We start from the raw sequence: 6,000 nt of genomic DNA, 5'->3' as shown, positions 1-6,000 counted from the left end.
TCCTCAGATGCTTCCTCTGCTGCTTCTTCCTCATCTGCTTCCTCTGCTGCTTCTTCCTCTGCTGCTTCTTCCTCAGCTTCTCTCTCATCTGCTTCCTCAGATGCTCCCTCTGCTGCTCCTTCCTCAGCAAAGAGAAGCAGAGAAGACATCTACACCGAAGAGGTAAGTGCAAAGAGGTGCAAGGTAAGTGACCAGTTTGATGCCCCTTCAACATCCTCAGGTAGTTTTGCAGTAAGACGTTTCTGGAGAGGCCTTTTGAGCTTTTCGCTTGATGACAGTGACTCTGATTAGTTTATGTTAGAACATGTTTTTAAACTTTGTAACTCTTGTATTATTGTATTGTATTGTTTTTTTTGTTGATATGGGACATTAATATTAATATTACATTGTGACTGAAAGGTAGGTTTTAGTTGTTATTACTTCCATTTTTCTTAATATCACAGGTAACTTTTTAAATGAATAATATATGTTTTTCCCAAGCCCCAATTCACCATGCAGGACAAAGGTAAGTCTGTACTTAATGTCAACACAAATAAGTAGAAAAGGTTTAAAAATGATGCAGTGGACTGACTGTAGTCTCTTGTTTACACTTTTTCTCTCCCAGAATTCAGCACTTCAGACATTCAACGTCCAAGATGGAGCTAACACCCCACCCAGAAGACAGCCTTACCCCGACCAACCCGATGAGAAGGATGGATGACCAAGTGAAAAACTGGAGAGTGGTGCTGTGTTCCAACTATGTAAGTTATCACCTCACATTGACAACAAACTGTCTTGAAGACTAAATTCTTCCAATAGTTGGTATAAATCATCGTCCTATGTCAGCAGCACTGTAGGTTTAGGTTTATTTATATTTTTCATGTGTATACGTTGGGTTTAAAATTGCATTTTAACATCATACATACTGTGAAAATGGTGTTTTGTGTTAAAATGACGTCTTTCTTGTGTTATTGCTTTGCAGGGAAGCTGAGCGTGGACAGAGCTGCACAGAGGACCAAGGATCCACTCTCAGCACTTCATACCTGACTGGCCACAGCACCACCCCTCCTCACCTGGGTGAGGAGGGTCCTGAACCCTCCTGCACAGAGGGAGTTGTGAACATGCACTTCTGTGTCGGTGGGTTTAGGAGCCTCCTCACACACACACGGATGAAGACTGTCACTGGAAGATGTCTCCATTGCATCAGCAGGACGTAACCATTTGTAAAATATTGCAGTTTGTGATGTTTTATACATGTTTTTATTGCTTCATTTCAAACTAGGAGATATAAAATAAACCAATTTTCATAATATTTTCTGTGTATTTAGTTGTTTTCTTAATGTTATTTGGAACATCATTGCAACCTGTCAGCTTTTTATTGAGGATTTAGAAAGTTGCCGGTGGCCCGAGTGTGTACAGTGGGGTGTTGTTTTTGTCACATGGTGAAAGTGACCTGATGGGGAGCAAAAAGAACAACTGAACAATTTGGGGATTCACAGACTTTGGTAATCGTTAAAAAAAAATGAAGAAAAATTGTTCTGTGTGAACTAAAAGCTCAAATATAAACCATCCTGACACACTGACACAAATGATCTGCTATCTATTAGCAGGACAGTGTTTTCATGAGCCTGGGTGAAGCTAATTTGTATGAGTTTAACCTCCTGGTCAAAAACTTGCATGACTCAGTTAGCGTTGTAACTTTCTCCTGTTTATTTATTAATTTGCTAATTGTAGTAGATTAATACGTTCACCAACTGATTCTTACTCGGCCTGAATGTTTGAATGTTTGCAGTTTCAGGTCCTACTGATCAGTTTTTAGTACTGTAGAAAGTGAGCAGCAATTTAATCAAGTCCTGGGATGAAATGGGACAAAAGGGTAATGTGACAGCCACATTAGTTCCCTTCCCTCGTTTAACAAAGTGTAAGCAGACTGCTTTAACCTGCAATTTACTGCATGTTATTAGGCTGCATGGTACAACCACAGTCTGCTAACCACCCGTGGTGATCGAAGGTTTTGAGGTCTTGCTCGAGCTACTGATGAAGCTTTATCAGTGCTTGTTAAGTTTCCTAACCACATACTTTAAGTTACAGTGTGAGGGGCATTGATGAACATAAATTAGATTTAACTGGATTATGTGTTTAGGTCAAGAGACACAGACCTTCATCTTTAAGAGGCTCTTCTTAAATGTCTAATCACGATGTTTGTGTTTGTCTGCAGCATCACTGCAGCAAAGAGGGTATAACACAAGGACACAGTCATGTGGTATTCTGTCCTGCTATTAAGTGAATAAAATACTGAAAAAAAAACATCTAGACACTAAATACAGTCACTGGCCACTTCATTAGTTACACCTGCCAGTACTGTTTCACCTTCAGATCTGCCTTAATTCTTTGTGGCACAGATTCAACAAAGACCTGGAAACATTCCTCACAGATTTAGTTTCATATTGACATGATAGCATCACACAGTTGCTTCAAATTTGTCGGCTGTGCATCCATGTTGCAAATCTCCTGATCCACCACATGCCAAAAATAATCTGCTGGATTGACATCCGTTATAAGATGAGTATACTGTGGTCATAAAACGATGGACATGGTCAGCAGCACAGCTCAGGGAGGTTGTACCTCTGGAGAGGCCTCTTCCTACACCTGACGTTTTTACCAGTGAAAAGAACAGAGGTTTCCTCACACAGTGTTTCCTAGTGTTTCATCAACAAAGGAGACTTTATTCCTCAGACTGTGCAAAATTGCATTCATGGTTATCCTGCTGCGAGGGCGAGCTCTGAGATGGGCCCAAGCCATGTTTGCTCCTCAGCACTCTTTATTTAACCTAATATGTGGAAGACTGCTCCGACTCTGGAGAAGGAGTTATGCTTTCTGTTTTTTTAAATGAGCAGTAATGATACTTGTAATAAATGTAGCCTTTATGCAGCTCTGGAGGCCTGGATCACTAAACTGAACTTTTGGCATCCCACCATTGAAAAACCCATAGCTGGTCAGGCCCCTGTAGCTGGAGCAGTGGAAGGTGGTGTAGGTCCTGCTAACTGTCTCCCAGCAGGTTATCCTGAGCAGACGGGAAAACATGATGGCTGGGTGACGGTGAGGAGGAATCATAGTCTTAAACAGAAGCCCCGGTACACCACAAACCTGTTCCTGTGTCTAACTGTTTTCCCCACTCGGTGACACACACCGCCGGGGATCAAACTCTGCTAATTGGTGATTTTGTTCTGAGACATGTGAAGACAGCAGCAACCATAGTCAGTTGTCTTCCAGGGGCCAGAGCAGACGGCACTGAGGGAAATTTAAAAACTGCTGGCTGAGGGTAAACCTGAATTCAGTAAAAGTAGAATTCACATCAGCAATAATGACACCCGGTTACGTCAATCAGAGGTCACTAAAATCAATATTGAATCAGTGTGTAACTGTGCAAACACAGTGTCAGACTGTAGTCCCCTCCCCAATCAGACCAGGAGTGTCATGTTCTCCTTAAATTGCTGGCTGCCTGACTGGTGTCCAAAAAACAATGTGGGCTTTATAGATAATTGGGAAACTTTCTGATTGGGAGACAATCCCACTTTGGATGAAGCAGCTCTTATTTCTAGAAATCTGGCAAATTTATGAAATCCCCTGAAACATGACTATCCAGTGTTGGGACCAGGAAGCAGAGTTGCAGTCTCACACACCTCTACAGCTTCTCTCCTCCTGTTATCCCCCTAAAACCGAATCTCCATAGAGACTGTGTCAGCTCCCAAACAGACAAAAAACAAACTAAAAACCAGCAATAAACAATTTAAACATAAAAAATCAAAAAGAAAGAACAATGCAGTATCCTCAACAGCACCAAAGAGTTAGTACATGACTTAATAATTGATCAACAAATCGATTTACTCTGCCTTACTGAAACCTGGTTACAGCAGGATGATTATGTAAGTTTAAATGAATTAACACCCCTGAGTCATACTAACTATCAGAGCCTTTGAAGCACAGGCCGAGGAGGCGGTGTGGCAGCAATCTTCCACACCAGCTTATTAATTAAACAAAGATCAACACAGAGTTTAATTTATTTGAAAGCCTGATGTTTAGCCTTGTCCATCCCAGCTGGAAATTTAGATAAACATTTAAAAAGAGCCCCGTAAAGCTAGAACATCTTACTATTCATCACTGATTGAAGAAAATAAGATCAACCCTAAGTTTCTCTTCAGCACTGTAGCCAGGCTGACAAAAAGTCAGAGCACCGTTGAGCCAACGATTCCTTTAACGTTAACTAGTAATGACTTCATGAACTTTTTCACAAATACAATTTTAACCATTAGAGAAGAAATTACTCATAATCATCTCACAGATGTAACATTATCTGCAGCTACTTTCAGTACCATTGATATTCATTTAGAGTCTTTTTCTCCAACTGATCTTTCTGAGTTCACTTCAATAATTACTTTCATCATATCATCATCGTGTCTTTTAGACCCCATTCCTACAAAACTGCTCAAAGAAGTCCTGCCATTAATTAATTCTTCAATCTTAAATATGATCAACCTGTTGTAAAGGCTCACCTTTCAGCACATTCACTTCACCAGATGCACCTTGTTTCCTTTCCTCACCTTTGATTGGGGGTGGTGCTTGGCCTTAATTGCACCCACCTGTCACTCGTTATATAAGGACTGCACTCACCTACCCCTCACTCTTTCTTCACTCCCACATGGGGCGGCAGCTGAGAGATAGCAGTCCATGTGTGTCTTTCCTTTACCCATTATCCAATAAAAGGACAAAACCTGCAAATGACTGATGACTGCTTAATCTCATTCTAATCGGATGAGCCCATGATGATGACTACTTAAACCCTGAGCCTTCCTTCCTCCAAAACATGGTCCTCCGAGCCGGAGTAGTGTTATCATCATGGATTCACAGCAGCCATTGACTGAAGGTTTGAGAAGTTCTGGTCGTGAAAGGCAACCTCCTGCCCACCTGCAGTATGACGTTCAGTACCTTGGAAGTATAAGTGCTAGATGCGATACAGAGAGTCAAACAGAATGCCAGCATAGTGACACAGACACACATGGGCTGCAGGATCCTGTCGGAGAGTCAGAAAGTCAACCAGAGACATCCCCTGCTCCTTTACCCACCAGTCAAGATGAGGTGATGAGGGAACTCCTGGTGACGATGAGGGAGATTGGGCAACTCATGATTCAATTATCTCCTCCCCATTCTCGCAGTTCCTCCAGATCTTCAATTCACACTGTCTCATCTGACGAAAGCAAATCCTCTGTATGCGGTTTACAAGCCATTCCCCAAACGCATCAGCAACATGAGCAGTTCCCAGTGATTGATCCAGCAACATGTCAGTCACCCTCTCAGCCCCCACAGATTAGCCATCACTCTGGTGCAGTTCCGGCTGCTCGCCCTCCTTTCCCTAATTCAACAATATTAGATGCTGCAGTTCCTTCAAGTGGTTTGCCTAGACCAGTTTTTCCTACACCAGATGAGACTCCTTTTAATTTCCTGGCCACACCACTGCAAGGTCCGCACCAGATTTCCTGTGTTCAACCTGCTATTCCTCTAGATGAAGACCCCGCTCAACCTCTCATTTGCATTCCAGAACCAAGGCAGCACCCTCCTGTAAAGCAGCAACCAGCTACATCCAATGGCTTACATGAAGAGAAACCTTTGGTACCCATTACTGCTAGTTCTAGTCACCCTGTTAGCACTAGAACACATGTGTATAAGCTTGAGGGTCCTTCTTTCCCAGACCTTACCAGTGAAGATGAAATCCAGTATAGGCTGTTACGAATGGCCCTTACTAACCTGCTTGACCCTCATGAGACAGAGCACTTCAAATATCATGTCCTTCTCGATCATCTGAACGTAGACCAAGCTAAACTGTTAGCTATTTCCTTTTCCTATGCTCCTGACCCATACACTCAAGCCATCAAAGCTCTTGATGAGCGTTATGGGCAACCAAGACAGCTAGCATTGAAAGAGCTACGGAATATACTGGAGCTTCCTCCTATCAGAGCAGGTGAT

The sequence above is a fragment of the Oreochromis aureus genome, linkage group 6 (genome assembly GCF_013358895.1).
Source record: "Oreochromis aureus strain Israel breed Guangdong linkage group 6, ZZ_aureus, whole genome shotgun sequence".
Lineage (NCBI taxonomy): Eukaryota > Metazoa > Chordata > Actinopteri > Cichliformes > Cichlidae > Oreochromis > Oreochromis aureus.
This window is presented reverse-complemented; position numbering follows the sequence as displayed.